General features: G+C 44.4%; 1 long non-coding RNA gene across 1 annotated transcript; it reads right to left on the minus strand.

The window, feature by feature from the left end:
* Positions 1–4,301: 4,301 nt before the first annotated feature.
* On the minus strand, positions 4,302–8,358 carry LOC309535316. Its single transcript, XR_014221177.1, has 2 exons — positions 7,357–8,358; positions 4,302–5,934 (listed from the first exon to the last, which is right to left on the minus strand). It is a non-coding gene; the product is annotated as an uncharacterized lncRNA (long non-coding RNA).
* Between the last annotated feature and the right edge of the window lie 5,147 nt (positions 8,359–13,505).

Genomic DNA, 13,505 nt, shown 5'->3' on the forward strand with positions numbered 1-13,505 from the left:
GGGGGGGGAAGGACCAGTCTACAGGGGAATGTTAGTTGCTTTTAAAAAGTCAAGCAGATTGACTCGCTTAGATATCCCAAGTCGCATGGGCATCCATATCCTCAGAGCCCCCTCTTTAGATGACCCATTAGTGGAGCATTCGCGTTGATAAGCTTATCAGCAATGAATTTTTCTCCCAATGAGCTTCTGTTGCCACATGGTGGAAAGACTGCTGAAGATCAGAGCCACTGAGATGTCTATTTCAAGTGAGCAGCTTTCTTAATTCTGAGAACCATGCAAAAAGACAGATCTGGGTGAATTTGTCATGAAACCTTAGATAAAAGCTGAAACGTCTGAAGTTTGCCCAAATTTCAAATGTTGATGCTCTTTAATTTGGATCTGAAATGTTTATCCTAAAAATCAAGTACTTTACAATGAGAAGGTGGCAGTATATATGCTGCAGTTTGTTTTGTTTTTTGGCAGGTATGAACCACAATACAGCTCTCCAGCTGTCTCCATTGCCAGCTATTGCCAAATATTGTCAGTTACCAGATACCATGGTAAGGCTGTTCTAAGTGCAATGCAGGGAGTAAAATGGAAGATAGCCTCTGGTCACAGGCTCACGATTAGAACCAGTTGGACTTGCCTTGCTTCACAGGCGTCTGGTGCAAGTAACTACATGTGCAATCTGTAGGATCAGGCTGATACCTTTACTTTCAGATTATTGCTATCACAGCTATGGGTTTTTGTGACGCTAAAAGAGCTTATGTTGTGTAGCTCCTGTTGTGAAGATATTCTAGATCATCTTTCCTTAAACTCTATCATCTACTTGAAAATCACTGTAAAGGTAAAGGTACCCCTGACCATTAGATCCAGTCGCGGACGACCCTGGGGTTGCGGTGCTCATCTCGCTCTATAGGCTGAGGTGTTTGTCCGCAGACAGCTTCCGGGTCATGTGGCCAGCATGACTAAGCCGCTTTTGGCAAACCAGAGCAGCACACAGAAACGCTGTTTACCTTACCGCCAGAGCGGTACCTATTTATCTACTTGCACTTTGACGTGCTTTCGAACTGCTAGGTGGGCAGGAGCTGGAACCGAACAACGGGATCTCACCCCGTCACGGGGATTCGAACTACTGACCTTCTGATCGGCAAGCCCTAGGCTCTGTGGTTTAACCCACAGCACCACCCATGTCTAAACTCTCTCATCTGCTTGAAATCACTGTAGTAGTTATCAAATACCTTCAGACCTACTGGGAAACTCATTTGAATGCCAGCCTTTTTGTGGTCAATGTGCAAGAGGAAAGAAGTCGTAGACTTGGGGAGCCAAGGGAATCCTACAAAACTTTTAGGAATAAAATGTAACGGGGGGCCCAAAGCTGAATGACCACAGAACACTACTGGAGAAATATTGGGGGGGGGACCATGGAGGTGGGAAACTATTACGGACTAGCCTAAAAGACGTGGCTGATTGGCTGGGAAGACATCCATGCTGCAACCTCTTGTTGCAGGTCCCAGTTGCTAATTACTGTTTGACACTGTCAAGCGACTGAAATCAAATGTCATTAGAGGTCAAGCCGCGCTTTCAAATGTTTCGATGAACATTTGAATATGCAGAGAATTTCTGGCGTGTTACTGAAAGCCGGCATTCGACGGGAATCTTTTTTGGAAGCAAACAGCTTTCAGCTGAAGTTTGGGGGGGTTTTTTGCTCTGAAGCCATCCTGTAGGCAGGGACTGCCAACCTGCTGGCCTCCAGAAGGTGCTGGAACTGTTACTCGCACCAGCTCCAGCCAGCCCATGCTGACTGGGACTGAGGAGAGCCATAGCCCAAACCGTGTGGAGGGCACCAAGTTGAGGAAAGCTGCTCTAAGCAAACAGAGGGAAAAGCGAGGCCTTTTCAGGGCCTCAGGCTTCAGCAAGGTGTGCTTCAGCTGCCGCCTCCTACCTGTGCTCCAAGATTATGGAGGCTGCTCTACACGCAGAACTAGTGTGTGGAGATGACGCACTGCCCCATGCTAAACAGAGGAGCCATTCTTGAGGCTGTGGAGCACGCCCTTGGCCCAGAGCGATAGGAATGTTTGCTTTTCTCTGCTCCTGTTGTACTGTGCCAGAGCAGGCAGCACGTAGACAAGAAGACAGCAGAGCCCAGCTAGAGGGGGTGGGGTCAGGCCTCGCATTCCCACTGAGCAGCTTGAAGGGCATGGCTGGCTTTGGAAGGGAAGAGAGTGTGCAGGGCAGATAGCTAGCTAAGCTACAGTCCTAGAGGGTCTCCTTTCCTTGGAGCAGGGAATTGGAGGGCAAGGAATTCGTATTCCGGGTCAATGTGAATGTCAAGTAGGGATCGGTTAATCTGCCTATTTTTTGTTTCTCTCCGTTTCTTCTTTTTCCAGCCTTAAATTCAGATGTCTATGTTCCTGCTTCAGTTTTAAAAAAAATTTAAAAACAAGTTATGAAATTCATCAACATTGTAATAGATTTTACTACAAATTTCTCCTAGTTTCTTATTCAGTTTTACTGAATATACACATTTTTTGCAAAGCAGTTTTCCCTTTTAAAATGCATTTCTGAATGTCACTTTCACTAACATGCACACTTAAATGCACACTTTGCCTCAGTATATGCATTTTTGTGCACATTGCTTGGATGGAGAACTGCATTGCAAAATTCAGAGAAATGCAAATTTCAAAAGATGGCTGTGTTTTGGTTTGCGTATTGCTTCAAGAAGTGTAGATTAGGTAGGCTTGTCATTACATGTGAATTGAATCAAAATTCTCCCCATCCCTAATGTGATATTATCAGTAAATGGAAGTCTGGGCCAAAGGCAGACTTGTGCTGCTGTTGATTTTTCTCCCAAAGGAAAATTCACATTTTTCTCTCTGTAAAAATATGTATCCATCCTTTAACATGTTGACACAAATAATAACTATCTATCATCTATCTATCTATCTATCTATCTATCTATCATCAGTATACTTTAAAATGCTTCCAAAATTTATCCAGGCATTGCTAGATTAGTGTGATATTTGTCTTGAATACCGTATTTTTCGCTCTATAACACGCACCTGACCATAACACGCACATCGTTTTTAGAGGAGGAAAACAAGGGAAAAAATATTCTGAATGAAACAGTGGACGTATCATTTTTGTGCTTCATGCTGTGGCCACAGACATGTGATCTGATGGTGAATTTGGGGTGACCCAATGCAAAAATCCTGAGAATCCCTGTGGATCCATGCTTTGTAACCACGTTTTTGCACCATTGCAGCCCCAGGCAACAATGGGTGTGTGATTTTGGGGGGGCAGGCTGTAGCCATGGACATGCTGTGTGCTCTGATGGTGAATTTGGGGTGACCCAATGCAAAGATCCTGAGGATCCATGTGGATCCATGCTTTGTAACCACATTTTAAGTGGGGAGGGAAGGAAAAACACAGAAGGCTAAGAATGCAGGAGAGGGCTATAACGTGAGGAAAGGAAGGCAAAAGTTTCCCCCCACCCACCCACACAAGCCAGCCACTGTTTAAGGATTTCATCCTTTTAAATGGAAGAAAGCATATTTGAATGCTGTGTGTCTCCAAAAACAAAAAGCAGGAAGTCAAATCAGAATTTTAAGCCGAACCTGTAATCTCTCTTCCCTTCACAAACATTGTTCCCTCCGGAGCAGGGACAGGATAGAGCGACGCTCTGCTTTCCTCTCTACTTGCCTGGAGGGGAGGGGCTTCCCCTGCTCTTTGTTCCGTTTGAGCAAACACAGCAACGAAACAGAGCAGGGAGGCAGTAAGACCCTGAGGCAGAATGCAGGAAAGCAGCAACTTCCTGTCTCACGGAGCTCCCTTCTCCCTGAAGCGCGGTTTGGTTTTTGCCTTATTTTTCGGCTCCAGCGACCACACATTCGCTGCATAACACGCACAGACATTTCCCCTTCCTTTTTAGGAGAAAAAATCTGCGTGTTATAGAGCGAAAAATACGGTATATTGCCATAATATAGAATCATAGAATCATAGAATCATAAATATGAGCCATACTGCTGGGGATATTTGAAGCTTTTCCTAGGTACTGTGTGAAGTGCCAAGAAAACCTAAGACAATATTTGATCAGAAATCATGGTGGCCCACAGAAAATGAATGTGCGTACCATGGGGCAATAAGAGCTTTGAATCTATATTATCTGCATTCAGCTCTGCTGGCTGCTGCTTTTTCTTTCCTGCCCAAGATTGATGTGGAAGGTTTGAAGTGCTAATTTGCAGTCATTAGCACCTCATTCTCCCAGTACCCCTTCTCTTTGAGAACAGTAGCCATACTGTCTGTCAGGAGATGTTCCTAACTCATGCTCTTAAATTGTATTTTATTGTACATCTGTTGTTTGGCTTGTCAATGCCTCTAGGGACATGTTTTCTTTCTTGAAAAGCTATATACAAATTTATTAAACAGATACATTTAAATGGATGCTCCATCTCTGTGTACCTTATGAACTTGCTGCAAGCCAAGACTCAAGTTACGTAAATGAACGAATCTTCAGGCAAACCATTAATGACCACCTTGGTTCCCCCACTGTTCAGTTCCAATATCATATGGTGCCTTGCAAGACTGAGGGTTGTTGGAATTTCAGCATAATGAAATCTGCAGTAAGGAATTGAAACAGTGTTCGGGTAACACTTGCAGGGCTCACTTTTGCACTGGTAGTTGGAATGCTTGAAAAATTCATTCTCTGCGAATTCAGATGATGAACAGTCCCAATCTGTACCTCCCACACTAATGTGAGAACTGGAACCCATATGTCTTTGGATTTTGCACTTTTCCAAAATTTCTGATGCGATTCCTAGGTTCAAGATGCATTTTCAAACTGCATATTCAGTGAAATATGTTTTGAAGTGTGTGGTTTGAGAGGAAATGCATTCTGAAAGGTGCGTTTCGTGAGACAATATGTTCAAAATGCATATTCTTTTAGATACCTACTTAAATGCATTTTTTGAGAAAATTAAATAGAAAACTATAAATAGATAGCTAGGTAGAAATATAATAGACTGATGTCGAAACGGGACAGGACAGTCTTCTGAATAAACACATCAGAAAGGCATGGGCCAGAAACAGGCTGCTCCATCCATTCATTGACCTAGTGAAATAGATGGGGCAAATCTTATAAAAGAACATGAGAAATGCTACTGTGCTTGTGTCCCATCAGTAGGCATCTGATTGGCCTCTGTGGAAACAGAATACTGGACTAGAGAAGCCTTTGGTTTGATCCAGCAGGGCTACTCTTGTGTTCTAAAAGCGTACTATTTCCTTTGTTAATAAAGACCGGCCTGTTTATTTATATACTGCATTCCTGCCAACATACTCAAGTTGGCTTTACGGTTTAGAATAAATCTCATTTTCAATGTATGTTTCAACTAGATTCTTTTTAGCCCCGGATATATACTCCTACCTTCGGAGCCCTCCACTTGAGCCTAGACTTGCAGCCTGAAATGGCAGCCGTTACTTGAGAACAAGAAGGCACATCACTGGAATAAAACGACTTCAGTCGGAACCCAAGGAGGTTGCTCTTAAGCTCAGCTGCTTTCCTTCCAGCAGCTGGAAAAATCCAGTTCCAAACAGTTTGGATAGGATTCAAGAGGCGAAAACTAAGGGGGCGGAGGGGGAAGAGAGAGGAAGGAAAGCTCGTGGCGTTGTTGTGAGGTTAAAAGCACCTTGCTTGAGAATGCCATCTCCCATTATTGATCGGAGAGTCCTTCCTGGTAGGAGGGAATACGTCGCTATAATACCGAGGTAAAAAGGAAGCAGCTGGATTCCTCCCAGTTGGGTGCTGTGGAAAGGTGGCCATGTTGGGCAAGGGGTCTTCTGTGTGGTAGGAAATAATCTTTCTCCACAACTACAAAAGCACAAGAGTCTTTTCTGAGCGTGCTGTAGGATCCCGCGGCAGTATACAAAGGCCTTGCCATCATGGCGTCTCTTCGTCTCCTTCAGGCAGCGGCCCACAGAGTTCATGTGGTGTGTGGGGAGAAAGAAAAGGGGGGAGGAAAAGAGGGAGACTATAAATGCTGGATTCCTGCTTCTAAGTTCATCTCTTTCCCTCTCCCCCCCCCCCACCGCCCTCCCCAATTCCAAATTGCTGCTGCAAGCCTTTAGAGGGCCACTTATGTTGATCCAGATGTAAGGAAAAGCCTCCCACTCATCCTCTTGCTCTCCCTTGATTAAAACATTATAATTCTTTAATCTCTCTGAATTGAGTTTCTTCCTTAAAAGCTGCCTGTTCTCTTTGATACACCAAAGCAGTTCTTGTCACGCTGCCAAAGGAGGCCGAGTAGAGTGTCACACAGCTCAAACTTTTACAAGCTGAGTGAGCAGGAAAACAAGCAAAGGCACACAGGCAAGCAGAGAGAAAGAGAGATACAGAAAGAGAGAAAGAGGGCTGATATCTTCCATTTTATTTTACATTTTTTGGGTTCCTTGCCGAAGAGAAAGAAGAGCGTGCTTTTTTCGTTTTGTTTTTTTGTTTGAAGCTCAGCCATAAATATAATTAACTTTTCCAGCAAACGTGATGGCCAACCTCTGAGAAACTTGGACGAGGAGAAAAGGGGGGGTGGGAAATGACGTCACCACGATCTGGGGGTGCCTTTCGCGCTGCCTGTCAGAGCCGAAAGAAAAGAACAGGGCAATAAAACAACGGCTGCCTCTGTCTCCTTCGTTAAACACGGCACTAATTGGATGTTAATTTCTCTTTGCTCTTCTCGCTGTTTGATTGTAAGAACTCTCCTCCTCTTTCTCCCCCCCCCCCTTGCAAGACTCTTGCCAGTCGCAGGGAGTCTATACTGTACATTCCCTCTCAATTGTGGGCTCAAACAATTCAGAAGCCCAGGCAGTATTAAAAGAGGGGGGGAGGGGGGATTGGATTTAGGAGTTTCACGAAGCTCAACATTTTCCTTTCATTGCCCTGTACAGAGTTCGGAGTATTTTTTTTCTCCCTCCCTTGCGTTCTGTCCAGTCTCCTTGGCAGCACGGGGGGGGGGGGAGAGAATTAACCCAACCACTGCCCAACTCCATGTGTTGAAACAGGCATTTAGGGGAGCCAGTGCAGGCAGGAAGCTGTTGCCGTCTTTGCTGCCCAGGTCACCCTTAAAGGGTGTTTGTGTTTCTTAGCTTGGATGCTGGAGGGTGCTGAGTGCATCTGATCGATCCATAATGTACCCACGCACGCACACACACACACAGACACGCACAGAGTGGTGCAGTGGAAAAAGAGGTAAGTTAAGAACAGGCTTTGAGGGAGAGCAGGGGGGGATTTACCAAGGGAGATGGTGGGTGGGTGGAGAGAAAGAAGGAGAAGGGGAGGGGAAGGAGAGGAAGGAGGTGGAGGGTAGAAATGTGGGAGTAAAGTCCTACCTGGGATCGGTGCCAACTTCCTGCACAGGGCTGCAGACCCGCAGCTTTGAGCAACCCACCAGAGGCGACTTTTCTCTCTTGTCACAAATCCAAAAGGCAAGGAAGGCAACAGGAACAGGTACAACAGATGCAAAGCAGCCTTCTTTGCCAAGGTGCTGGTGGGTAAATCCTTCTCTCCCCCCCTCCCTCCCTCCCTTCTCCAATCCTTATTGCAGCTAGCTGTATTTTTTCTCTTTTAAGGATCCTTTCAAGCAGGCTGGATAGAGGCTTTTTTTGTTTTTCATGACTATATATCTCTATAGAGAGAGATATTGAGGGATTGAATTCTCACGCCAGTTTCTCCTCTCCGTTTGGATTAACATGCAGAAGATGTGCCTGTCACTTTGCTTACTGTCAGTGCCTGTTCAGGGATGGGAGAGGGCTTTGTTCCGCGCTGCCTGGGAAGCTGTGCCAACTCTGACTTGGCAGCCAAGCCAGAGTGGGCAGGGAGAACGCAAAGAGAGCGAGCGAGAGAATGACTGCTGAGGCTTCCAAAGTGGGAAGTGGCTGTAGGCCCATTTCCGAACGAGGCAGCTATTCACTCTGCCCCCTTCTTCTTCTTCTTTCTTTCTCTGTCTCTTTCTAAGACTGGCACGGACAAAATGGAAAATGTGGGGGCCTGTCTGCTCTCCTCTGGCATGTCCCGGTGGGTTGGTTTTCTTTCTGTCTTTTCTTTCTTTCTCTCTCTTTTTTTAAAAAAATCATCCTCACCTGCCTCCGTTTTTGTTTTGTTTTTGTTGTCTCTTAGCTCCATTTTTCAATCGGCAAATGAGGCATTTCACAAAAGCGAAAATGCTTCTTGCATAACTAAGATGATGTGGGGGGTGGGTGGGTCTTGTGTTTTTGTTTTTGTTTTCCCACCCTCGTATCTCTCTTGGCTGGGTTAAAGAACTGTGCCGCCACCAGCATCCCGAGTTCAGGACAGTAGGAGCCAAGATTTATTTTACGTGCGTACATTGGGGAGACCGGGGGGTGCTTGTTGGGGAAGCAAGAGGTTGGTTTAGGGTGTTGGTGTGCTGAGGTTGGGGGGTTTTTTTGTTCTTCGTTTTGGCCCTTTGGAGGGTGTTCCCGCAAAAAGCTGCAAAACTTTCTGTGCACTAGCTCCTGAAAAGTCACACTGGAGTGTTTGGCCGGGTTTGTTGTGGGTTTGTTGTCTTTTTAAAAGTATGTTTAAAGACCATGTTAATAATGGAAGACCGTCCCAGGGGCACGCTAACCAACGGTTCCAAGTGCTGGAATTCCTGCCAGCCTCCCTTTGTGCCAGCCTCTTGTCGGCCTTGGCGTCTCATTCGGATGAAGCCTGGCATGCAGGCACCGCCCATTTCTTGGCGCTGAGCTGCTATGAGAAGGAAAAGGGAACGCAGGGTGGGGGCTGTCTCACTCAAACTGGCCTTGCTCGGAGTGGGGGGGGAGAGAAAACCATTCCTGATGATTGTCCAGATAATCGGAACTAAAGAGAGCGACTACCGAACAACAAAACCTTTCTCCTTCATGGCACGTCTCTTTCGGGTACGAAATCAAATGTAGCTCTTTTAGAAATGTTTGAAAATGCCGTTTTTTATTTGTCCAAATGTTCTGGCGCGTGCTTGCTGCTACATCCTCCTTTCCCTGCCGCAACCTACCCGCTTTTCATGGGGCTAAAACATACAAGGTTTTTCAAAAACAAAAAAACCAGACAAACTGATGTGGGGGTTTTTTTATTTATTTGTACTGCCCAGCCATAGATCAGGGCTCTTTTCTTTATTCTGGTTCTGAAAAAAAATACTTCGATTATGGGTACTGGGAGGAGGGGGGCTGGGTGATTGGGGTTTTTTTCCCTGGATTTTTGCCACACTACGCAGCAAAGAGGAAATTGTTGAATCATGTCAGAACTGCAATTCAACATGGCAGCCTTAGCTGAGAAAGTATGGCTTTACAATGTCGAAAGAAATGTCTTTTGTGGCAATAAGTCTCTATTTTTGAAGGCATGGAATTTGGCAGAGCTAGGTTGACCAAGAATTGGGGCATAAATATTCCCTTGGATTTTTATTTTATTTTTCAGGGAGGGGGATTTTTATAGCCTTCAAGAAGAAAAGTTCGGCCATGTTATTCCTCATCTTGGTATTTTGCAAAATGTTAACCATTTACGAGCTGTTCTGTGTCTATCATTTAGATACCTTTTAAAATATATTTTTCTTTGTTTTGGCTTAGCTGGCATAGATTTTGGACTTGGGGAGGGCGGGAAGAGCAATTTGGTGCACGTTTGGTAGATTTCTGGCATCCTTCAGGGTTGAAGGATGACCTCATCACTTGGTCTTTATTGGGAGAAATCTAGATGTAGCATGGAGGCAACTGGAAAGAGTAAAATGGGATGCTTTTCCACAGTGCCCACCTCACTTCATGTTTAAAGGTTTGTCCTTTCATAGGGGTAGCTCCACCCTTCCATTGCCACTGGTGTAAACTTTGATGGACTCCACCACAGCAAACGAAGCCCCTCCAGACATACACTAAAGGAATGGAGCTCAAGGGCTGTGCTTAGTGTCTGTAAATCTGGCCTCTTTATGTCAAGCTTAATTTAGGCCCCTGTTGTCTAAAACAAAAGAATTTTGTTTCCCCAAGAGTAACAGATTCCTCTTACAGACAACTGCTTCCTTCTAAATGTTTTGTGATTAACAAAGCTCCCAAAATGGGGGGCAAACCCTTGGAACAATAAACAGAAATTTCAGCACGGGCTTCTAAATGCTAGTGTTGAATGCAAAGGAACAAATGCTCTGTGACCCAGGAGTGCCGCAGCTAGAACTCTCATTGAATGCCGGACATGACTTCTCAAACTCTCTGAAAACCGGGCCTTGTACAAAATCTTAGTTTCCCTAAATACCCTGCTCCCCGTTGCCAGAGAGAAAGAGAGATTTCCGGCACTGAGGATAGACTTGTCCCCTTGTAAAAAAGGACTTACTACCTAATCTGAAGAGAAATCCCCCTTCACAACCTGTGGAACCATCTCCTCCTCTCTGACTTGCCAGTAACTCCTGTACAAGAAAATCACTGGTCCTCTGCACATAGCGTTTATAACACAGTGGGTTGTGTTTAAGGACCCAGAATGAGGTGACTGAAAGTTAGGATGCCTAAAATTCTCTCTGTGTGTTATTTGTTAGGATTTTTGGCTGTGTTTATTGCTTCAGAGTGCTTTTTTGAGCATGGAGTTAAATAAATCTGGATTGGGATATTGAGGTCAAAATACTCTTTTGAAAACCTGGATTCCTGTTGCATTTGCTTGCGCATTTGCTATTAACCCATCATTTTGGATCTGGAGTGCCTTTTGCTTCTCAGCAAAAGCAAGAGCTAACTTGTATTTTGATGTCCTCAACTCTAAATTGGCCAGAGGATACAATGCACTACTCTTGCCATGATTAAGAGTTAACACAAGCCCACCTATTCCAATGTAAATGTGATCTCACTGTTATTTAACTGTTTGAATGTATCTCCTGCCCTATCAAGTAGGCCAAGGGTAGCATGCAATATTTTAAATCATCCTTTTCCAACTGGTCCCCTCCATATGTTATGGTCTACAACTCACATCAGCCCCAGCTCCCTCACAATGCACACACCCATCTCAATGCCACCCAACTCTAACTCTCTTGAAGGCCTGGAGTGTACTTTTATGAAAGCTTTAGAATCATGCTGAAATAATGTAAGTCATACTTAACACAGTCTGTGTGGATGCATTAAAAATACTGCACGGTGACCTTTACAGGCAAAAGTAATGAATGTGCACACAACAGCTGGAAGCAAGGTGCATAATGGGAATGCACAGCATCACCAGGAAGGGTAAATTCAAACATCTGTATCTCACTGAGTCATATTTTCTCAGTTACTCACCACTGAATATATTTCATAGTGATGGATGAGCCCATTCCAGCTCTCCCTAGTAATTGGTTGGACTTTATGAGCACTCCTGTCAAATGCCCCCAAAGGCTCAAAGTTTTTTTTCCATGGGCATTCAGTAGCAATGGTATAAAAAAAGCCCATCTGATCAAATTGCTTGGTAATGATGGGGCAGGCTGCTGGGAAGATCAGAGCAGCAAGATATCAACCCCATTTCTACTTGGGAGTAGCTCAGAAGGAACTGGACACAGTTCAAAATAGATGCTTTCAGCAGGAAGAGTTCATATTTCGAGCTCCTTTGAAGCACGATCTTTAATATTCATCTGTATAGATGTAACACCTTTGCTAAGTTTAAAACTTGGGTTGCCTGTAATTTTCTGGAAGGTGCTCTAAATGAGAGGTGCAAAAATTCTGGTTTTGCATGGAGCTTAAAAACTGGGTCTGGTGACTGGCACCAGGATTGCCAAGGTAGGGCAGGGATCTTGTTCATACTCCTCCGAAGTTGGCTGCTGTACGTAGCACTTGGCTGTTGTCATTTCCACCTCCTTTTCCATCTTTTCCCAACACATTTTTCTCCCTTGCCCTTTCCCCCCTATTCCTTCTAGGAAGAAATCACCATAGCTCCATAGATCAGTGGTTGGTGATGATATTCTCATTGACTACTTTGCTTTGAGCCCGATTTCCTGTGTGGGAAGCAAAATCCAACATAGCTAACATCTTTGCTCCATTTTCTTCCCTATCTAGTCTTATGCCCACATAAACCATCTCCATTGACTTCAGTGAACTTCTCCTAGAAGTTCCTCTGTGATAAATAAATGCAGCATAGCCCACAAGACTGTAAAGCTTAATGCAGAACTATGCCCTCTCTTTATAAAGGCATGCTAGGCTAACATAAGCCCTTTTTCTCCTTGTGACTATTGAGCAACATTGTTGCTGATGAACACCTTCTAGTTGGCAACATTAGTAGGTCCTTTCTTTTTCTAGGCACAAATCCATTTTGTGGGTCCATGAATTTATTACTACCAAATAATAATAATATTACAATATGCCAGCCATCTGACTGGGTTACCCCAGCTATTCTTGGCAACATCCAGCAAATTAAAACACAATACATCGAACATTAAAAATTCCCTGAATTTCCCTGAAGAAATACAGACGTTTTATCCACAAAACCTCAAAGTTTCCATTTATTTTGTCTTTTGTCACACTTTCCAACATGTGACATTTCAGCACCCTTAATGAACCACAGTTTGTGGGCTTCTTTGATTTAAATGCATGGTGTGATCTTAATGTACAAGCGTTTAGTATGATAGCATTCAGGCTTTATAAGTGAGCAGCATCCATTTAGCCGGGTGGCGTACCCCTTTAATTTTGTGTGTGTGTAAATGGAACTTCAAATGCATTTCCTTCCACCCCAGAATGCACAATTCAGCATTTAGATGCCAAAAATGTGTGTGGCTTGTTGTCACTGTACATCTAATTAACTTGGACTTCCTTTTTACATAGCTTATCCTCCACGTGCACACCCTTAGCAGATCTGATGAGCTCCTGTCTTTAAAAGCTTGTTCCATAGCCAATCAGTTAATATCCAATATGCTGCTGCTGCTCCTCTTATTGTCTTATTCCAGCTAAGCTATACATCAGGGGAGGAGGAGAACACAGGTATGACAGGAGAATATTTGTGGGTGTGTGCATTTGTTTCAGAATGGAAGAAAATGTGGGCTTCTTCGGTTCAATTCCCATTCATTCTGAAATCAACACAAATGGGTGCCACATGGGATGGGTATACACGGGAGTCCCATTCATTCAATTGGCACCCATTTGTGCCACTTGGGGAAAGGGCTTACGCCTCTCTCTCATGGTGGCAGCAGAGCCCCTTTGGGCTGCTGCCATTTCATTTACTCAAAATGTCCCTGGTGTGTGATCCCAAAGCATTCTGTGGGGATAGCAACTGTCAGTAGGAGAAGCAAGTTTTTGGAGCAGTTGCCATCTTCTAGGAACATAGGAAGCTGTGTTACACCACGTCATTAATCCATCTACTTCAGTATTGTCTGGCAGTGGATCCTCAGAGTTTCAGGCAGAGGTTAAACTTGGGATCTTCTGCATGCAAGTCAGATGTTCTACCACTGAGCTACAGCTGTTATCCCAATAATGTTCCAGAGCAATGAAACATCCAGAGGATTCTGGGTAAATAAAATAGTGCACTCATCCCTCTGGAAAAGCCTTAGAAATTGTCATTATTATTT

The sequence above is a fragment of the Podarcis vaucheri genome, assembly GCF_965113315.1.
Source record: "Podarcis vaucheri genome assembly, chromosome: 6".
NCBI classification, from domain to species: domain Eukaryota; kingdom Metazoa; phylum Chordata; class Lepidosauria; order Squamata; family Lacertidae; genus Podarcis; species Podarcis vaucheri.